This window comes from Megascapheus bottae, chromosome Y, assembly GCF_031878675.1.
Source record: "Megascapheus bottae isolate mThoBot1 chromosome Y, mThoBot2.hap1, whole genome shotgun sequence".
Taxonomy (NCBI): Eukaryota; Metazoa; Chordata; class Mammalia; order Rodentia; family Geomyidae; genus Megascapheus; species Megascapheus bottae.
This window is the reverse complement of record NC_143548.1, coordinates 6,723,047-6,746,730: the sequence shown is the minus strand read 5'-3', so window position 1 is coordinate 6,746,730 and position 23,684 is coordinate 6,723,047. Positions and strand designations below refer to the sequence as shown.

The window sequence follows — 23,684 nt, the reverse complement described above, 5'->3', positions numbered from 1 at the left end:
TCCATGGCTTCTATTCTTAACAGTATCCTTCTTAAGAACACTGGGATGGTTTGAGGAATACTTGAACTCAACATCTGACATTTTACCTCTGAACAGTGTCAATGTTGAATTTCATCCCACCTACAGAGTATGCCCAAGTTCTCAAAATGTTGGGAAATGAATGATTACAAGCAATGTGTTTTGATGGCGTAAGGAGGTTATGTAGTTTCTTTTAAAGTAAGAAGAGATTTATTTTACGGAACTCTCAAAACTCTCTGGAGAAACAGTGATATACACTATGACATAGAAAGTAAAATAAGATCCTTGATCACCCTCATTTTCCCTATCTCTATTGTATTTGGCTAGAAAGATTCATTGTGCATGTAACATTGAGGAAAGAAATAAAATGAACCTATAAAACAGGCGATCTCGATTGAATTAAGTGTTGGTTTAGTAAGAACTAAAAAAAGTGGAATTGTTTCAGATGGAAAGAGACTACAGGGTGTACTAAAGAAGTTGGTGTTCATTTTGTCAGTTCTGGGAAATGTATGTGGTATTAGGCAATTCTGAATCTGATATATTAAAAAAAATAGATTACAACATTAGACTGGTTTATAAATTACATTATGTGTAGGAGATGCATATATATATATATGTGATACATATGTACATATCAGCCCTATATGTCCTAGAGTGGACTACATGTATATATATATATATACATATTTATATATATGCCACATGATAGATGCCTTTCGTGTAATCATCTACCTGACATACATATGTGATACACACACTCAAGTCTGTGAGTTCCTTCTTCCCCACCTTACTGGCATTTATTAGTAGGAGCTATCTTACTTTATATCTATTGCTGTACTATAGTAGAATAAGCCTGGGTGGGTGGCTTATAAAGAAAAGCAGTTTTTATTATAGTGTATGAGACTATTACCATTGGTGGTAGAGCATGTATGGTGAAGACTTGCTAACTGAATCTTAGTTGAGTGATGACATGTTGAAAGTGACCAAAGTGTTTTATAGACCTATTTTTTCTTGGTATGGGCACAAATCTTGATTCATGAGGATTCACCAGAATTAAACTCCTCCCCATTATGTATTTATGTATTTTTAATCTAATTTTTGTGCCAGAAGGGGGACTTGAACCCAGGGCTTTGCTGAAGGCTTTGCATTCTACAACTTGAGTGACAGATCTTCTTCTAGCTTTGTGCTGGTAAATTGGAGTTAAAAGCATCATGGACTTTCCTACCCATGCTGGCTTTGAACTGCAGTCATCTTAAAGAGCTGGGATTGTAGTCACAAGTCAGTGACCATGGGCGGAAGTAAGGATTGTTAATGTGAGCATTTTGCAACATATTGTTCTGCCAATGACAGGACCTATATTTCTGTAAATGGAAGGTAGAGGTTGGTTTCGATGGGTAATTCTTGTTTATTTGGATAGCAAACTATCATCACTAACAGTTGTGGTACTTGGTCTCATTTTTTGTCAAAGAATAATTTTTCTGCCAAGGATTTGGAGTAAATTTGGCATATGTCATGCGAGGCTTCACGTATGACTATCAGGACATCTTACATTTTTTGCTTTATTATGTCTTCCCCCTTTTTTTCTGCTAATGAGATTTGAGCCCAGGGACTGTGCATAGGAGGCAAGTTAGAGTTACACCTCTAATTTTAGTGGGTTAATTCTTTTTTAAAGTACTTATATACTGTGTGGAAGACAGTGTCTCTTTGTAACAGGAAAGTGCTGTTTGACCAAAGGTAGACTTGAACTTGTGATCCTGGTTGTGTTGCTTTCTGCAGCACCTTTTCATCTTCCAGTTGTTGATGGGTATTTTGCCCAAAACAGACGAATAATAATGAGTGTTATATCTAACACTGCTATTTATTATATGTGATAATATGCAATAAATTGTCTTTTACAGGTTTGGATAAATGCCTCAGACATTATACTGGTTGATGTGCGAGACTATCAGGTAAAAATTCCTGTGTCTTTATTACTTAGTAACAGAATTAGCATCAGTCAGTGATAAAAGACTGGTGTTGGCTGATATTCCCATTGCTGTTATCATATCTGTTGTCTTTACTGCTGTTTAATTTACCTTCTCTAAATATAAAATGGCAGTTTATGATGATGTTTTCAATGAGTGGATTAATTTTACAAACAAGTTGGTCTTTCTCACTGCTTTGCAATGTTATTAGTGCATCTTGATTATATGTAGGAGGTTTCATTGGGACATTTCCATTTGTACATATTATTTATGCTGATCATATTCACTTCCCTACTTTCTCTTTATTACATGAGCTTTTGTCTTCTTTATTTGCAGTATTTTAAAAATGAATTTTTATCGATCTTTGAATACATACACACCTTAAACTTCTGTTTCACTAGACGCCCAACTCATATTCTATCCATTTTATTTATTGGTGCCAGTCCTAGGATATGAACAAACTGTTAGGTTTAATGGGGATCTCAGGATTTGGCCCACTGTGTGCTTTGACTTATAGGCTATGCTGATCCTCTTCCTTCAATCTCCTGAGTAACTGCTGCTATACACAGAGAGCATTTCACTGGCTCAGCCTCATTATTTACTGGGTTTAGAAATCCAAATCTGGGAACTTTACACAGTTGAGTAAATCACAAGTGTGGGGCTGGGAACATGGTTCATGACTACATAAAGCAGTAAAATGATAGAAATGTTACAGTGTGTTAGTAAACATTGAGACATGCATGCAAGAAACTATGATTCAAACTATTAACTGTTTGCTATAAATTGAAAATGTCTACTAATATAAATGGCAGAGTTCTGTATAAGTTTCAAACTTAAAAAGTATATTTGAGGGCCAGGAGTTTCTCAAGGCTAGAGCTCTACCTCTGGAGCCACAGCATCTTTTCTGGCTTTTTTCTATGTACTGTGGAATTGATCCTGGGTCTTCGTGCATGCTAGGCAAGCACTCTTCCACTAGGCTAAACTCCTGACCCTACAATTACACCCTTAAAAAAAACATTAGAAATATATTTTGTTGGTAGTTTCCATTTATGGACACAGTAGTCTCATCAACATCTTAACATTTCTTAACATTTTTAATACATTTTCTCTAATTCTTTCTGAATTTTTTGCAGTCCTGGGCTCGAGCTCAGTGCCTGAGCAGTGTCCTTGGACTTTCCCAAGCCTAGAGGTCTACCACTTCAGTCTCAGCACCACTTCTGGGTTTTTAATCAATGTATGTGGTACCGTGGAATCGAACTCAGGTCCCGTGCATGCTAGGCAAGCATCCTAACACTATGCCAAACTCCCAGCCCCTAATTTTTAAATGACAGAATATAGGGCAAAGGACCAGTGCATTTTAAAACCATTCTATAGCTGTTTGCTGGATTCAAAGCAGGGGGCAGGGCAAAAACACACTTATACTCACAGACTTCAAAGCCAATAAGGAAGCGGTAAAACACCCTTGAACTTGGTGTTGTGCACTGATTGAGTTATCTCCAGTCAGTTTTCAAAGGTTGGTTTGACAAAAAAAAACCTACACTGCTGTTTTGCAGCCTTCCAGTCAACAAACAGTGTTAAATAGAATAAAATGTGAAGCTTTTTCTGTTTTGTATTTATGAAGATTGGAAGTGCAGAAATCCTTTCCATGTTATGACTTATCATAAGTACATAACATACTTCTTTCCAGAGAATTTAAACCCAAAGAATTTTTTTTCAGTCATGGGGCTTGAACTCTGGTCCTAGCCACTGTCCTTACGCTCTTCAGCTCAAACCTCCTCCTATCCATTGAGCCTATGAGGTTTTTTTCTCCAGACTAGCATTCTACCCATTGAGCCACAGATTCATTTCCACCTATTGAGTAGTTTATAGGATCAGGGATCAGATGAACATCCCTGCCTGGGCTGTCTTCAAACTGTGATTATCAGAAATCTTGTCTCCTGAATAGATTTATAGGTATGAGGCACTACTTCACAGCCCTCATAAACAATATTTTTGGAGGAATTTGTAAGTCTGTAAGCTCCTAATATTTATGTATCAAGGGAATAATATACATATAAATAAATAGTCTATGATATACATGGTAATATACATACATTTTCTATAATATATAGGGAATAATATATACATTTCAATATATTATGTAGATAATATGTATACAATACATATACATAATTATAATAAAATAGGCATATAGTATATAAATATGTACATGTGTACATGTGTCGGGCTGTCTGACTGTGTGTTGTGTTGCAAATATACAGAGAGAAGGCTTTCCCTCTTCTGTTCCAGTTGGTACTATTGGGATTTGTACCTAGTACCTCTAGGTTCCTACAAAGGTACTCTACCACTTGAGTGAAATCTCCAGTGGGTATTTCTTTTTTCAGGGAAGCTGTTAACATTTTTCTAACCAGAGACTAAACTAATACTGAGATCCTTCTACCTGTTGATTCTCTTGTAAGATGAGACCAAATGCATGCACAACTACATCCAGTTTGTTAGTTGAATTGAAATTTGCCAACTATTTCCCTAGGTTGGATTTGAACCATGATTCTTTCTATCAACAAATAACTGAGATTATAGATATGACCCTAAATAACTAAATAACTTTCTGTCAGCAAATAGCAAATAGATTGTAGGTGTGAGCCATGCATCTGGGTGGTTTCTTGTGGCTAGCAGTTGAGCCACAAATTTTGGTAGCTCAAAATGAGCTTGCTTGCTCACAGCTGGTGCTCTGCTATTTAAGTCTTGCCTATCTAACCTTGTTTTACTAGTTTATTGGAGCTGTAGTGTTATGAACTTCTTTTGCTTTAGTTGGTTTTGAGCTGCTATCCACTGTAATCTCCCAGCCTAGGAACACCAGAATGAACCTCTAATATCAGATCTCCAACATTTCTTTTGAAATAGGATCTTAATATTTTTGTGTATGTACATTTCTGTGTATGTGTCATGTGTTTTACTGTCTCTCTTCCTGCCTGTCCTCAGGGCTTGAACTCAGAGCCTGGTTGTTTTGCTCGGGGCTATTACTCTTACTGCTTGAACTCCACCACTTGACTGCCTGCTTTTTTGTGTGGGTAACTAAGATAAGAGAGTGAGAGACTTTCTGGCTGACAGTGAACTGTTATCCTCAGATCTAAGTCTCCTGAGTATTCCAGGATTACAGGTATGAACCAGCATCCCCTAGATGAGTGTTTATTTTTGTAGGAAATTAAGTTCATATGGTCTTGACATTATTCTATATAGGAGTTTTTTTTGAGCTACTTGTTTTGTTTTGTCCTGCTGAAGATGGCACCTAAAATGTTAAACAGTTTTGAGCTGCTATGTATTCCTCTACTGATTTAACACGTTACTTCCCTCATGGATATTTTTGTAGGGAAAATCAGTATAAATATACACACACGTATGTGTGTGTGTGTGTATACATAAATATGCATATTTATATATATATACATATAGATCCATTTTCTAAAGTGGGAAGTTTTAAAAATACTTTGCTTATATAAAGAATGTATTGTTTCTTTCAATGAATCTGACAATTTGGTCCTGGAGAGGATAATGAAGTCCAGTTTGAGGATATTGGTGATGATGTTGAAGACCTAGATGATGTAAGTAGATTTTATACATTTTTATGTATAAGAAAAACATTTTCCTGAATAACATTTACACATACATACATACATACATACATACATACATACATACATACATATGTGTATATTTGATCATGGATCAATTTTGATCAAGGCTAGATCTCTGCCATGTTGAGTCACTGCTGGAGTTCCAATTTCTGGTGGTTAATAGCAGATAAGAGTCTCACTGAATTCCTGTCCATCCTGGCTTTGAACCAATCCTCAGATCTCAGCTTCCTGAATATCTAGGATTCCAGGCATGAGCCACCAGCGTCCACCAACAAAACAATTTTTAACATAAGAATGTCCTCTGTTTAAAGTTAAGGCATGTTTTGATACTTGCTCATAAATTGTAAATTTAGGATTGTTCAGAATTAGTTACTCAATTTGTTTATGTTTGAAACACATTTTGGATGCTTTCTTTTTGTTGCGACATGTATGGCTTTTGGTACAAGGCATTTCTATAAGCTTAACTTGTTTAAGTAAGAGTATCTAGAGGGGTGGGTACATATCTGTAATGCTAGCTGTTCAGGAGCTGAGATCTGAGGGTCATGGCATGGAGAAACTTATCTCCATTTGTCCCCCAAAAATGCCAGAAGTAGAGCTGTGGGCAAAACATCTTAGGGAAAGTGCCTACATCCTGAGTTCAAGCCCCCAAACTGACTCATGCAAACAAAAGAATACCTAGAGAACCTAGAGATGGCTTAGAAAGGAGGAAAGAAAGGAAGAAAGGAAAGAAGAGAGAGAGAGAGAGAGAGAGAGAGAGAGAGAGAGAGAGAGAGAGAGAGAGAGAGAGAGCGAGGCAGAGACAGAGACAGAGACAGAGTGAGTGAGACAGAGAGACAGAGAGACAGAGAGACAGAAGCATAGCAGCTTTGAAACCATACCTTCCTTCAGGGTTATTAGACTTAGCATTACTAAAGGCATTAGTGAAGTTGCAGTATACTCTAAAGCCTTGTTACATGTAGGCACAAGCGTGTAGATTCCATCATTTTATTGGTCAGAATAAATCCTGGATTTGCATGTACACACTTCTACATTTGTGTACATATATGGGTGTGTTTATATAGATAGAGACACAATATACAGCCATATATGTAAGGTCCATTCAGAAAATAAATCCATTATAATGGCAAGCAAACAGCACTCGGCACATAACGACGCTTTAACCCTTCATGGCCATAGCTGTAAAATATTACCAGCAAAATTTTTTTTTCTTAACATCACACTCTCTATAGTATATATGTTACACATATCAATATATGAATTCATAGAAGCAATTGGGATTATAGTTAGCTTCTACTTTAATCAGCTTCTTTTTAAATATACCTCTATTGGAAATCAACTTACGTAAATGATTTTGAAGAAAATTGACCCAGTAATAGGTTTTGATATCTCCATTCTGGAACAAAATTCCCTTATATTGACAGTTTGACTGATTGCTGAGATGAAACTGTGCCTGATAGTTTTGAAAAACTCTTACGTTCAACATAGTTGCCAGAGGTTTCAAAAATTGTATAGGGTAGTCTTGAGAAAGTTAGATTACTGTACCATGATCCTGATGTTGAGACTTCTTTGAGAATAATTCATCCATATCATCTCAAAAATGCTAATTTGTTAGATCCATCTAGGAATATTTCAGATGGTTAAAAGAATGCAAGAATGTCTACATAATGTTAGCTAGTATGTGATTAGACATAAATATGTATGTGATGTGTGTATATAATACACTGTGTAAATATAGAGTACATATCATGTCCTATGTAGGATAGGATGTATTCTTATATGTGTTTCATGCCATGTAATATACCTGTAGAATATATAGTATTTTATATTTCCTATACTATACATTTATCCTAGACTATACATCCTATAATATTTACAGAATGCAAATTAATGCATTATGAATATATGCTATATACTATGTGTAGTATTTGTTACACATATACTCTGTATAAGCATATATACTGATCAAAACATGGAGGTAATAACTACATTAATTTGATGCATCAATGTGTTTGGTAACAAGTCAAAAGATGAAGATGAATAGAAATGTGTCTGAAAATTTTACTCAAGTAAACATCCATTTACACACCATCAGTATGCTGCAGTCTAAATTTGCCCATATATAAATAAAGACACATTGGCAACAGGCAGAAAAAGGGGAAAATTGGATGTATGAATATTATCCGTATAGCATTATACAGATAACTTTACAGAGATCCTGCTGTACAGTATTATATTATAGTGATCTTTAGTCACTGGATCTGTCATTTCTTTTACTTACAGAACTAGGCTGAACTCAAAAATGTTATTCCAATCTTCAAGGATTGTTCTACAGTTGTGATCTTGACCATCATCTGCAAAGGGCAGTTTCATTTGCATGAGTAGAGAGTTGGTTGTTCTGTTTTCAAAAACTAGTTTCAATATTGCTGTGAAGAAGGAAGATGCTGAGTTATTTTAATTAACATGTTAACTGTCTTGAGGTCAAGTAGAACTTCCTAATAAAAGTGAAATATTTACAATTAAGACAATAGTTCATTTTTAGTTTTTATTTTATTTTATTGTGATATATAGAGGTGTTACAGTTACATTCATCATATAGTGGGTACATTATTTTTTATTATTTATTTTTTTATTGTAATTAGTAAAAGGGTTACATGATATTTGCCAGATAGAAGGCGCATTAATTCACATACATTGATACCCTTTCACATGTCTTGGTATCCATTTCCCTCCCCCCCACACCCCACACCCATCTTGGTTTTCCCCCCTTCCCTATCAAATCTCAAATATCCAAATACAAATAAATTCAATAAATCAGATAACAAAGTGAGATACTATACCAATATGAGATAACCAAGGGACAGCAAAGGAGATGAGAGAGAACATAGTTCATTAAGGACAACAATCATTCATTATATGGCTTTTGTTTCAATATCCTGGAGGTCCTTTCAATTAGCTTCACATTATATGTCCTTATGTATCAAGATTTTGCTCTATGGAAAATCTCTGCTAGTAGAGCCCAAGGTTTCTACTGATTATGACGAATGAGGGAAGCCATTGAGCCTAAGTTCCTTTGAGTCTGGCTTACTTCACTTAATATGATTTTTTCTAAGTCTTTCCATTTCCTAACAAATGGGGTGATGTCATTCTTTCTGACAGCAGCATAGAATTCCATTGTGTACAAATACCACAACTTGTTGATCCACTCAACAACTGAGGGACATCTAGGTTGGTTCCATATCTTTGCTATGGTGAATAGTGCTGCAATGAACATTGTTGTACTAGTGGGTTTAGTATGTCCTTGTTTCTGGGTGGTTGGGTAAATGCCAAGTAGTGGAATTGCTGGGTCATAGGGGAGTTCTATGTTTAGCCACACTGCTTTCCATAGTGGTTGAACGAGTTTGCACTCCCACCAACAGTGTAGTAGTGATCCCTCCTGGCCACATCCCCTCCAGCATCTGTTGTCATTCGTTTTCCTGATCCTGGCCATTCTAGCTGGAGTGAGGTGGAATCTTAGAGTTGTTTTGATTTGCATTTCTTTTATGACCAGAGATGTTGAGCATTTCTTCATGTGTCTATAGGCCATTTTTGTATCTTCTTCAGAGAAGACTCTCTTTAAGTCTTTGGCCCATTTTTTAATGGGATGGTTGTTACTTTGGAGGTTAGTTTTGGAGTGATTCAATTTTTTGAGTTGTTGATATATTTTAGATATGAGGCCTTTGTCCGTTGTTTGGTTGGTGAAGATCTTCTCCCACTCTGTAGGCTTCCTGATTAGTTTACTAGCTATGTCCTTTGCCATACAAAAGCTCTACAGTTTAATGCAGTCCCACTTATCCAGCCTTTCTCTGATTTGTTGTGATTCTTGGTCCTTATTAAGAAAGTTTTGACCTGTGCCAAGGAGGCCTAGTCTATCTCCTATTCCTTCCTGTAGAGTTTTCAGTGTGTCAGCTTTTACCTCCAGGTCTTTGATCCATTTGGAGTTAATTCTAGTGCAAGGTGACAAAGAAGGATCCAGCTTTAGTTTTCTGCAGGTGCTTAACCAGTTCTGCCAGCACAACTTGTTGAAGAGGCTGTCTTTCTTCCATTCTATTTTTTTGGGTACATTATTTCTTGAACATTGTAACCCCTTCCCATGTTTTCCTCCCGCTTTCCTTCCCTCCAACCCCTCCCATTCATCCCTTATCTTCCCTTTTTCAAATAAACAAATACACTTATATACATGATAGCAGGTACCAAAGCTGGATACAGTAACAACATGAGATGAAGCATAAGGGGAAACAAAAGAGAAAAGAAATAACTTCACATGATGCAACAATTTAGTGACTGAAAACAACAGTCACTAAGATAAGCCTCCTGTTTCCTTATCCTGGAGTACATTAAACTTAGCCTCATTCCATGTGGCTATGTGTACGTAGCTTTTGTGCTATTGTGATCCCCTGCATACTAGATGTATACTTATGTCTATTGATTGTTCCAAAGGAGAAAAACCATGGAGCCTATGTATCTTTGGGTCTGGCTCACTTCACTTACTATGACTTTTTTCTATATTTTTCTATTTCCTTAGGAATGGGGTAATGTCGTTCTTTCTGATGGAGGAAAATGAGACATGTGAAAGTGTATCAATGCATGTGAATTAATGAACCTACTGCCTGGCAAATATCATGTAAGCCTTCAATTAATTACAATAAAATATGAAAACAAATATTAATGATAAAAAGAAAAAAGTTTTGACACATCTTTGATTGGGATTGTTGTTTCCTTTTTACTCATATATTTTTCTCATATAATTTTATTGTAATTAATAGAATGGTTACATTATATTAACCAGATAGAAGATACATTACTTCACAAATATTAATACCCTTTTTCATGTCATTGTCTGCATTTCCCTTCTCCTTCCCCCCACTCATCTTGATTTCCTTGCTCCCCTCTCTTATTTCAAATCACTAATTAAGCACATAAAAATATATTAGATAACCAGGTGAAATATTGTAACATTATGAGATAACCACGAGAGCAAAGAGATGAGAGCTAACATAGTACATTAAAAACAACAACATTATATGGGTTTTGTTTCCATATCCTAGAGGTCCTTTCATTTAATGCCATTCTATATGGCCTTAAGTATCTAGGTTTTGTTCTATTGTATGACTGTTGAATATAAACTGTTGAATTTCTGTTCTGATCTCTTCAATGACCCATTGGTGATTGCACAATGTGCTGTTCAATCTCCTTGAGTTACCAGGATTTTCTTGGTGGAGATTGGTATTCAGTTCCAATTTGATGCCTTTTTTGATGGTCTGAGAGAAAGCAGGGAATAATTTCAGTCTTTCTGAATCTGCCCAGGTTTGTTTTATGCCCTCCAATGTGGTCTATTTTGGAAAACGTCCCATGTGCTGCTGCTGAAAAAAATGTATATTGTGATGTTTCTGGGTGAAATAATCTGCAGATGTCTGTTAGGTCTAGTTGGTCTATGCAGCTGTTCAATTCTGGGGTTGATCTGTCCATAGGTGACAGTTAAAGTCACCAACAATCACTATGTTTTGATCTATGTGTGGATATAGTGAAAGTAAAGTTTGCTTGATGAAGTTCAAGCTCCGGGATTAGGTGTGTAGATATTTAAGATGGTAAGGGCTCCTGGAGGAGATAACCCTCTCTTAGTATGTAATAACCTTCTTTGTATTTTCTCACTAATTTTTGTTTGAAGTCTATTTTATCTGATATGTGGATGACAAAGCCAACCTGATTATGGGGGCTGTTACCTTGATAAACTTTATTCCAACCTCTCACTTTCAAAAAATATTTGTTTTGAGCGGGAAAGATGTATCTCTTAAAGACAGCAGAATGATGGATTTTGCATTTTGATGCAACTAGGCAGTCTATGCCATTTAATTGGAGAGTTAGGTCGATTGATATTGAGGGTTAGAATTGAAAAATATTAACTAGTTCTTGCCATTTTTAAAAGCTTTCATTAGGGCCTGTGGTTTGACAATTCTTGCAGTACTTATTAGCTGGTACTATTTTTAGGTGCCGTTCCTTTGTCAGTATCACGTTTGTGTTGGTTTTCAGTGTGTAGAACATCTTTGAGAATTTCCTGTAATGCTGGTTTGGTTGCTATGAAATGTTGCAACTTTTCCATGGAATGGAAGGTTTTTATTGTTCCCTCAGTTATGAATGGGAGCTTAGCTGGGGTACAGTATTCTTGAATGGTAGTTATTTGTCTTAAAGGCATGACATATATCCTTCCAATCTCTTCTTGCTTGCATGGTCTCTGATGAGAAATCTGTGGTTGTTTGGATTGGTTTTCCCTTGTTGATTGTTCTCTTCTCCCCGGCTGCTTTTAGGATCCGTTGTTTGGTCTCTATTGATTTAGTTCGGATTATAATGTGGCTGTGGGATGTCCTTTTCTGGTCATGTCAGTTTGGGGTTCTAAAAGCTTCTTTTATCTGGACAGGCAGGCCCTTCTGGATATTTGGGAAGTTCTCTGGGATGAATCCCTGAAGTATATTTCCAATACCTTTGACCTCTTTTTCCAGGCCCTCCTCAATACCAATTAGCCTTAAATTAGGCTTCCTAATTGTATCTTGGACCTCTGAAACAGTCTCTCATATTTCCTAGGTTTGGTTTGACTCAATTTCTGTTCTTTCTTTATAATAGGTTATCGTCAACTCCGGAAATTCTGTGTTCTGCATTGTCTAACCTGCTATCAAACCTTTCTACTTTATTCTTCATCTCCCTTGCTTCGAATTGCTCATTTTTGATGCCTTGCATCTCTTGTTTTCTATCATGTATGGACTTCAACTCCTTGATTTCCATTTGAGTGGTTAGCTCACCAACTTTGTTCTCTTTGGACATTTGTTGGAGTTTGGTCACCTTTCTGTTTGTGGATTCTATGAAATCTTCCATTTTTCTTTGTAAATCCTTTATTATAGCCTCCTTTATGGCTTCTTCTCATTCACATATCAGCTTGTTTATGGTTTCATCTCATTTAGGTATGGGTTCCTCCTATATCTCTGTCTGTATGTTTTCACAATTTTCATTAACCATGTTTATCAATTGCATTTGTGTAGCATTTTGAGGACTCTCCTCTAGTTTTGCCATTGCCTGTTTATATTAGGTGGAAGATGCTATTCTTTAGTTTGCCATTTTTATTGAGTTTCTTGTTCTGCCCATTTGAAAATGGGAGCAAGATTAATACTAGACAAGACTTAGGGTGAAAGGTAAAATAGTTGAGTACAATATTTGGAAAAAATAAGATAAAATATGAAAATAAGAAAAGTAATAAGGAGGATATATAGAGAAAAGAGGAAGGTATATATAGGAGAGTTCAATAATAAAAATTTTAAAGAGTAAAAATAAACAAAAAAAGAAAAAGAAAAACAAGAAAAAAAAGGTGTGGGGGGATCCCACACAATTGTGAGTTCTTAGACAAGAAATACTAAGGTTGGGAATGAACAGATTAAAAAGGAGGGGACTGTATCAATATAAATGCCTTTGTATCCAGTCTGTACCCAGTGCTGTCACTATGTTTCTAGGAATGATCACAATGACAGAAGGAAAGGGGGAGGGGGAAAGAAAGAATCATAACATTAAAAAAATATAAAAATGCAAATGAAAAAGGGTGGAAAATGAAAAAAAAGGAAAACAAAGAAAGAAAAAAAGGGTATTCTTCAGGGAGGTTGGGGAAAGATAGGAATCTTGTGTCTCCACTAAATTCGGGATCCAAACCCTTCAAAACGTCTTTTTTCCTTTCAATTTGGCTCTGCAGTTTTTCTGATCAGTTTGCTTGATTGGGCAGGAAAAAAAACCTCCCAGCTCTGAGTAATTTTGAGTAGCCAAGCATGACTAGCTCTAGGATCTGACACCATCTCTGCCATCCAATAAGAGGCTTTCTGCATGTGGATGCTTCATTGCTTTTCCCCCAGGAATGTCTTACACAGGAATTGGCTTTTCACTTCATTGGTTGCTGGACTTGAACTCAGGGCTGGGTGCTGTCCTTCAGCTCTCCAGGTCAAGGCTAGCACTCTGCCACAATGAGCTCCAATGCAACTCTGCCTCACTAGCACTTTGCTGCTAGATTAGATGCCACAGTTTCACGGGGACTATCTGGTCTGTCCGGGCTGACTCAGAACTGAAGTTTTCAGATCAATGAGTCCTTCATAAGGTCACTCTACTCCAACTAAAGCAACAAGGTGGTCAACACAGAAATAGTCTCTAAGCATGATCTTATTTGGAACTTGGTAAGGCCAAAATTACATTTGAATAGGATCTGCTGTCCTCCCTAATGGGTCTGCTGGAAATTGTTATAAACTTAAAAGACCAAATTGAAATAGCAATTAAGCAATCATTTTGGTAGTCCTATTTCCCTTCTTTCTCTCTCTTTTATTTTTTTATAATTTTTATTTATTTATTATTTATTTGTATTGGTTAGGTTACTGCTTAGAATTCGAATAACAGTTTTTCCCTAATGCAAGAATTGCAAACATCATTGCACCAAAAGTCCAGACTTGAGTTTTCTTCTTTTTTCTAAAATACATTTAATTGTATAGTAGTATGAAACCCAATCGTGAGAAGATAAATGTTTATACATTTCTTTTAAAACACTTTTCCCAATTTAATATACTTTAAGGGGCAGTTTAAGAAATGCTAATCACATTACCCACATTTTACCATCAGATTTCCAGTGTCAGTCTGCAAGTAAAAAAAGACAGGATGAAGATGGTCCACTGTTCCCATCTGACGAGGTATAGATAAACAGTCTTTGTGCCCGCTTACTTTTTCACCATGCATGGAGCCTCCCTAGGGCCTGTCCCACCATGGGGAACCCAGAGCTTCACTTTTGCCAGTTCACCTGTATCCCCCAAAGATAGGCTGACGGGACTATCCTAAGTTTTCAGGTCCTTTCTTTTGGATTTGATAACCTAAACAATTTTAAAAGAGAGCCAGGCAAAGTTTCTGCTAGTGATACACAAATTCACATTTAAATTTTTGATACTTGTCTCCGAACTTTAACTCAAGGTAATAAATTCCAAATTCCAAACTTAGCTCCTCTGTGCTAGACAGGATACAATGTTTACAATCTAAACAGCTCTATGCACTACCAGATTTTTAAAATGCAGATTTCAGGATCTTTAGAAAAATACTCTTAACCAGTTCTTCTTTAAAGTAATGTAATAATCCTTTGAGACATTAGAAACATTCGAACCTAATACATTTCTTGAAGTTTAAACTTAGTTTTACCCCATTGCCTTTGTGTTTCAAGTATAAATTCATCCATTGTTTTATACAGCATACTGACAATTTGACATGTTCACTCACACCCACTCACACCCATTCATACTAAAAGATCTTAAAGCACACAAAATTAATATCAGCCATACATTTTAGTGTCAAGAGAATTTTTTGCCCATCTTACTCTTGCAGATGCCAACTAGGTTTTAAAAACAAAGCTTTCTAACAAGGCAACTTAGCTGAAATTTATTTTTCAGAGCTTGTTCCTGATATCACACTTTTTTTTGCAGATGAAAGCTGGGTGGGAGTCTTCAAACTAGGGAAACTAAGACTGAAGTCTGTGTCCTGCCACTAATTGTCTCCAGACTCTCACTTCAGCAGGTTGTTAGGAACAGGAAAACTAACTAAGCCTGCTGCTGCTCTGTCTGATCTCAGGTTGTGTGAACTGCATCTGAGTAGGAGGGGGCCACACCAGGCTCAATACCTACCCCAGGTGTGACCAAAACTTTACTTCCCAGATATATTCGAATAGATAAAAAAAGATGTGCATGCAAGTGCGCGCACACACACACACACACACACACACACACACACACACACACACCACAAGGACACCCAAGGTAAAACATGTAACAAGAACAAGACAGAGAAGCAAAGACTTTTAAGTAACTCCTAAGCTTCTGATGGCATGCCTGGCCTTAAACTATCAGAGTAATGGAAAAACCATGGGGCCCTGAACTCAGGGGGCACCTCCCCTATGGAGATTTCCATTTCCTGATAGCCGGCAGACAGAGACCATCCTAACCTACCTACAAAAGGCTCTCAAACAAAATCAGACATTGACTCATAATAAGAAAATTGGACTCAATCAGATACACTTAACAGAAAAATGAGAACTCAGATCAAGATTCTCACCAAACACCTTATTTCGATTTAAACATGTCTTGCTGGTGAGACTCTCAGGCTTGCCCTGTTATCGACAAGAAACCCAGAAGGGGATCAAGCTGTCCTTTGACAGCTGTGTCTAGCTTTTTTCTCTCTGTTTTAGGCCAATGGTATGCTGTGGCTTGCCACAACTGCCTTGAGACACATGAAAACAACACAGCAATACAGCCCATCCAGAAAAATAAAATCAAAATTCACAGGTCAAAGTATAGCTTTTTAAATACCCTTATAAAAATGAACGTATATATGTACACATATGTGTACATATGTATGTGTGTATGTGCGCGTCTGTGTCTGTCTGTATCTCTCTCTCCATATATATATACACACATACATGTATATATATACATATATATATATATATCATTACAGTTGTAGGTAGGGACTGTTGTAAAGATGACGTTACATTGAATGATGCTGAGGGCCCAAAATATGTGGCCTAGTGGTAGATTCATGAACGAAGTTCTTGGTTCCTCAGTACCACATATACAGGGAAACCTGGAACTGTTTCTGTGGATCAAGTGGTAGAGTGCTAATGTTGAGAAAGCTCATGGGAGAATGTAGTTACTGAATTCAATCCCTAAGATGCCAGAAAACAAAACAAAAGAAAATAAAAGCCTAGAGTGATGCTGAATGTGACATGTAGACATTTATTTTTCTGTAGACATTTCACTTCCTTTCCTTTTCCTTTAAAAACCTATCTCCACTAGTTTTACAACTACTCTAAGATTAGACATAAACACTTCAAGTGTACACAGCACATCTGTTAGGCAAACATTCTAGATGCTACTGCTCATGCATAACATTTTTCTTTCTCAGCCTTAGAAGTTCAAATTTGAATAGTTCTTAAAAGTTCAGATGTCTTTATACTTCTTTCAAGACCTGTGCTTCAGAGATGAGACAAGTAGTCACTTATGTTGTAAAAATTAGTGTTTGGTTCTTACATTTAAGCAATGTTTTGCAATGTTTATTTTCTTTTCTATTCTGTTTTGTGTCTATCAACTGAAGTGAAAAGCATAAGAGCAGAGAGCAATAAGAGCAGAACCTCCACAGTGTGTAGTAATGTAATTTCTATGTAAATTAAAATATAACTCTCCACTTCTCAACTCATGGAAACAATTGACATATTTCCCTGATAAAAATGAAATCCTAACTAGGTATAGTGGCTCACAGCTCTAACCCTTGCTACTCTGGAGGCTGTGATCTGAAGATCACGTTTCAAAGTTGGCCTGAGCATGGAAGTCCATAAGAGTTTTATGTCCACTTAACACCACAAAATTGCAAGTTGTACTGTCACCCAGGGGTGAGACGGCAGCTTTGAGTTGAGGAAATCAGTGACAACAGCCAGGCCCAGAGTTCAAGTCCCACCATTGACAAAAATTTGAAATCCTGTATTGACTTCACATGCAGAATCCTGTACATATACTTACATTCTAATTTGTCCTCATTTGTTGGGCTCCATATGAAGATTATGAAGCAAGATACCCTTATTTTATGCTAATTTAGTTTCCCACTGTATGATGTCAATATTATGCAAAAGTTCATTATTACATATATATTAGTATACAGATGTAAAAATCAATCAATAACTATATCTTTATAATATGTATTTAATATGAAATATACCTACTATGCCTTCTAAAATCATGTGCAAATAAAAATCTTCACAGGGTAACTCAACTTCTTTATTCCTAGAGCTAACCTATTTTGATTACTATTAAATCTCCTAGTGGAAATATACTGGTTGTTTATACCTTCTACACGTAAAATGTACATAGACCATAAAGTTCCTTCCTCCCAATTTAAAAGTCAAGCAAATTTATGACTTCCAAATTATTGACTATCTTTTTAACTTTATGCTACTATCTATCTATACTTTTATCTCTTCTGCTCAATCCTCATTTCCAGTTTTGCTACATTAGTCTTCTCAGGCTTACTTTGAATTCTGTGCTCAAGCCAATTCAATGTGTCCATTAGGCATGTTTTGACACTATAAATGTATTGCTATAGTGATTTATGTGCTTCATATTGCAAAATGAATTGCATTTTGAGATTTACATGCAACTAAATAAATCTCATATCACTTTAAGTCTGCCTCTTTTGCTTTTGTTTTTTTTAATTTTTATTTTTTATATATATTTTTATTGTAATTAATAAAAGGGTTACATGATATTTGCCAGATAGAAGGTGCATTAATTCACATACGTTGATACCCTTTCACATGTCTTGGTACCCATTACCCTCCCCCCAACCACCACCCACTCCCCGTATTGGTTTTCCCCCCTTCACTATCAAGTTTCAGATAACCAAATACAAATAAATTCAATAAATCAGGTAACAAAGTGAGATACTGTAACAATATGAGATACCCAAGGGACAGCAAAGGAGATGAGGGATAACATAGTACATTAAGGAAAACAATCATTTGTTATATGGCTTTTGTTTCAATATCCTGGAGGTCCTTTCAATTAGCTTCATACTATATGGCCTTATGTATCAAGGTTTTGGTCTATTTTAGATCTCTGCTAGTAGAGCCCAAGGTTTCTACTGATTGTGACAAATGAGGGAAACCACTGAGCCTCAGTTCCTTTAAGTCTGGCGTACTTCACTTAATAGGATTTTTTCTAAGTCTTTCCATTTCCTACAAATGGGGTGATGTCATTTTTTCTGACAGCAGCATAGAATTCCATTATGTACAAATACCACAACTTGTTGATCCACTCAACAACTGAGGGACATCTAGGTTGGTTCCATATCTTTGCTATGGTGAATAATGCTGCAATGAACATTGTTGTGCTAGTGGACTGAGTATGCCCTTGTTTCTGGACAGTTGGGTATATGCCAAGTAGTGGAATTGCTGGGTCATAGGGGAGTTCTATGTTTAGTCTTTTGAGGAATTGCCATACTGCTTTCCATAGTGGTTGAATGAGCTTGCATTCCCACCAACTCCTGGCCACATCCCCTCCAGCATCTGTTATTATTCGTTTTCCTGATCCTGGCCATTCTAACTGGAGTGAGGTGGAATCTTAGAGTTGTTTTGATTAGCATTTTTTTTATGACCAGACATGTTGAGCATTTCTTCATGTGCCTATAGGCGATTTATGTTTCTTGTTCAGAGAAGACTTTAAGGGTTTGCCCCATTTTTTACTTTTTTATTTTTATTTTTTATTTTATTTTATTTTTTGCCGGTCCTGGGCTTGGGCTCAGGGCCTGAGCACTGTCCTTGGACTTTCTCAAGGCTAGAGCACTACCACTTGAGCCTCAGCACCACTTCCAGCTTTTTTCTATGTATGTGGTACCGAGGAATTGAACCCGAGTCTTCGTGCATGCTTGGCAAGCACTTTAACCACTAGGCCAAACTCCCGGCCTTTGGTCCATTTTTAATGGGATGGTTGTTACTTTGGAGATTAGTTTTGGAGTGATTCAATTTTTTGAGCTGTTGATATATTTTAGATATGAGGCCTTTGTCCGTTGTTTGGTTGGTGAAGATCTTCTCCCACTCTGTAGGCTTCCTAATTAATTTACTAGCTATGTCCTTTGCCATACAAAAGTTCTACCGTTTAATGCAATCCCACTTATCCAGCCTTTCTCTGATTTTTGTGATTCTTGGTCCTCATTAAGGAAGTTTTGACCTGTGCCAAGGAGACCTAGTGTATCTCCTATTCCTTCTTGTAAAGGTTTCAGTGTTTCAGCTTTTACCTCCAGGTTTTTGATCCATTCGGAGTTAATTCTAGCGCAAGGTGACAAAGAAGAATCGAACTTTAGTTTTCTGCAGGTGCTTAGCCAGTTCTGCCAGCACAACTTGTTGAAGAGGCTGTCTTTCTTCCATTCTATTTTTTTGGCTCCTTTGTCAGAGATTAGGTGGCCATAGGTCTGTGGTTTAATATCTGGGTCCTCAGTTCTATTCCATTGGTCTTCAGGCCTGTTCCTGTGCCAATACCAAGCTGCTTTGAGAATTATAGCCGTGTATTAGAGTCTAAAGTTTGGAATTGAAATTCCTCCGGCGCTGTTCTTTCTGCTAAGAAGTGTTTTTGCTCCACGGGGTCTTTTATTATTCCATATGAAATTTTGAATCACCTCTTCTATTTCTTTAAAGAATGCCATTGGAATATTGATGGGTATTGCATTGAATTTGTAGATATCCCTTGGCAAGATTGTCATTTTCACAATGTTGATTCTTCCAATCCAGGAGCATGGGAGGTTTTCCCATTTCCTTAGTTCTGCTTTAATTTCCTTTTTTAGGGTTTTAAAGTTTTCATCAAAAAGGTCCATTACTTTCTTAGTTAAGCTAATTTCTAGGTACTTTATTTTCTTTGAGGCTATTGTGAAAGGAGTTTCTTTCCTGATTATTGCCTCGTTCCTCTCACTGTTGGCGTAAAGGAAGGCAGTTGATTTTTGAGGGTTAATTTTATAGCCTGCTACTCTTCCAAAGTTTTGAATCAGCTCAAGGAGCTTGGGAGTAGAGTCTATAGGATTCTTTAAATTCAGAATTATGTCATCTGCAAAGAGGGATAGTTTTACTTTCTCTTTCCCTACTGGGATCCCGTTTATGCTTGCTTCTTGCCGTATTGCACTGGCTAGGAATTCTAGTACTGTGTTAAAGAGTAGTGGAGAGAGTGGGCATCCTTGTCTCGTTCCTGATTTTAGAGGGAATGTCTTTAGATTTTCATTAAGTGTAATACTAGCAGTGGGTTTCTCATACACAGCCTTTATTACATTGAGGAATGTTCCATGGATTCCTAGTTTCTCCAGAGCTTTTAACATAAAGGGGTGTTAGATCTTATCAAATGCCTTTTCCACATCTATCGAGACAATCATGTGATTTTTGTCCTTACTCCTGTTGATGTGTTGAATTATATTAATTGATTTGTGTATGTTGAACCAGCTTTGCCTTCCTGTGATGAATCCAGTTTGATCATAGTGTTTTATTTTTATTGATGAGTTATTGTAGACGGTTGGCCAGTATTTTGTTGAGAAGTTTTGCATCAATGTTCATCAAAGAAATAGGTCTATAGTTCTCTTTCTTTGATGAATCTCTGTCTGGTTTGGGGATGAGGGTTATACTGGCATCATAGAATGAATTTGGTAAAGAACCTTCATTTTCAATTTCATTGAAGAGCTTGAGGAGTATTGGTGTGAGCACTGCTCTGAAGACCTTATAGAATTCAGCTGTGAATCCATCTGGCCCTGGGCTTTTTTTAGGTGGAAGTTCTCTAATTGCCATTTCTATTTCAGAGCTTGAAATAGGCCTGTTGAGTTTGGTTAGCTGTTCTTGGTTCAGTGTGGGTATGTTAATATTGGCTAGGAATTCATCCATTTCATCTAGATTCTCAAATTTGTTGGCGTAAAGGTTTGAGAAGTATTCCCTCATGATATTCTGGATCTTGGTAATTTCTGTTGTGATATTACCATTTTCGTCTGTGATTTTGTTTATTTCGATACGCTCTCTTCTTTTTTTGGTAAGATTTGCTAAAGGTTTGTCCATTTTGTTAATTCTTTCAAAGAACCAAATCCTTGTTTTGTTGATTCTTTCTATAGTTTTTTTGGATTTCAAATCATTTAATTCTGCTTTGATTTTAATAATTTGCTTTCTTCTACTGGGATTAGGGTTGGTTTGTTGCTCTTTTTCCAGGAGCTTAAGGTGAGACATTAACTTGTTGGTTTGCGATTTTTCCAACTTGTTGTTGTAGGCACTCCAAGGTATAAATTTTCCTCTGAGTACTGCCTTTGCTGTGTCCCAAAGGAGTTGGTATTTAGTACGCTCCTTATTGTTAAATTTCATGAACTGTTTAATTTCTGTTCTGATCTCTTTGATGACCCATTGGTGATTCAACAATGTGTTGTTCAGTCTCCATGAGTTACATGGTTTTCATTGGTGGAGATGTTTGTTCTGTTCCAATTTGATGCCTTTGTGGTGTGAGAGTGTGCATGGAATAATTTCAGTATTTCTGAATCTGTGCAGGTATGTTTTATGGCCTAAGATGTGTTCTATTTTGGAAAATGTTCTATGTACTGCTGAGAAAAACGTATGTTGTGTTGTTGCTGAGTGGAATATTCCGCAGATGTCTGTTAGGTCTAGTTGGTCTATATAGTTGTTCAGTTCTAAGGTTTCTCTGTTGAGTTTTCGCCTTGTTGATCTGTCCATAGGTTAGAGTGGTGTGTTAAAGTCACCGACAATCATTGTATTTCGATCTATGTATGGTTTCAGTGTAAGTAAAGTTTGCTTGATGATGTTTGGAGCTCCGGGACTGGGTGTGTAAATATTTAGGATCATTATGTCTTCCTGGAGGAAAGATCCCTTTAGTAGTATGTAGTAACCTTCTTTGTCTTTTCTTACTAATTTTAGTTTGAAGTCTATTTTATCTGATATGAGGATGGCAACTCCAGCCTGTTTATGGGTACCGTTAGCTTGATAGAGTTTATTCTTACCTTTCACTTTCAAAACATGATTGTTTATTTCTGTAAGATGTGTCTCTTGAAGACAGCAGAAAGATGGCTATTGCTTTTTGATCCAACTAGACAGCCTAGTCTATTTAATTGGAGAGTTAAGTTCATTGATATTGAGAGTTAGGATTGAGAGATATTTATTAGTTCCTACCATTTTTAAAAGCTTTAATGAGGGCCTGTGTCTTGACAGTTCTTTTGGTTCTTAGATGGTATGTTGTTTAGGTGCCATTTCTTTCCCTATATTTCTTTTATTTTGGTTTTCTATGTATAGAACATCTTTCAGAATTCTCTGTAGTGTTGGTTTTGTTGTGACATATTGTTGCAGCTTTTCCCTGGAATGGAATGTTTTTATTGTTCCCTCAGTTATGAATGAGAGCTTAGCTGGGTACAGTATTCTTGGTTGGTAGTTATTTGACTTAAGGGCATGACATATATGCTTCCAGTCACTTCTTGCTTGCATGGTCTCTGCTGAGAAATCTGGGGTATTCTTATTGGTTTGCCTTTATAGGTTACTGATCCCTTTTCCCTGGCTGCCTTTAGGATCTTTTCTTCGGTTTCTATTGATCCACTTCAGATTATGATGTGTTGGTGGGATGTTCTTTTCTGGCCATGTCTGTTTGGGTTTCTAAAAGCTTCTTGTATCTGGATGGGCCTGCCCTTCTGGATATGTGGGAAATTCTCTGAGTTGATTATCTGAAGTATATTTTCAATACCATTGACCTCTTTCTCCAGGCCCTCCTCAATACCAATTAGCCTTAAATTAGGCTTCCTAATTGTATCTTGGACCTCCTGAAGCGCTCTCTCATATTTCCTAGATTTGGATTTACTCATTTTCTGTTCTTTCTCTATAATAACTAAATTATCTTCAGCCCCGGAAATTCTCTCCTCTGCATTGTCTAACCTGCTGTTAAAGCTATCTACTTTATTTTTCATCTCCCTTGCTACTAATTGCTCATTTTTGATGCCTTGCATCTCTTCTTTTAGATCATGTATGGATTTCTTTAGCTCCTTGTTTTCCATTTGAGTGGTTAGCTCAGTAGCTTTATTTTCTTTGGACATTTTCTGGAGTTCTGTCACTTTTCCATTTGTGGATTCTAGGAATTCATCCATCTTTCTTTGAAAAACCTTTATTATGGCCTCCTTTATGGCTTCTTCTTTTTCACTTATCACCTTGTTAATGGTTTCTCTTGTTTAGCTATGGCTTCCTCCATTATTTCTTTCTTTATAATTTCAGATTTTTCATTAATGATGTTTATCAATTGCATTTGTATAGCACTTGGAAGAGTCTCCTCTAGGTTTGCCAGTGACTGTTCCATTGTCTGTTTACTTTGGGTGGGGGACGTTGTTTCTTGATTTGACATTTTTCTTGAGTTTCTTGTTCTGCCCATTTGAAAATGGGAGCAAGATTAATATTAAACACGATTATAGTTTTTCAGATATAACCAAC

At 36.7% G+C, this 23,684-nt stretch overlaps 1 pseudogene; it reads left to right on the top strand.

Annotated features, from left to right (window-relative positions):
* LOC150040252 (eukaryotic translation initiation factor 1A-like) overlaps positions 1–23,684 on the top strand; it is a 247,818-nt pseudogene that overhangs the window by 5,465 nt on the left and 218,669 nt on the right.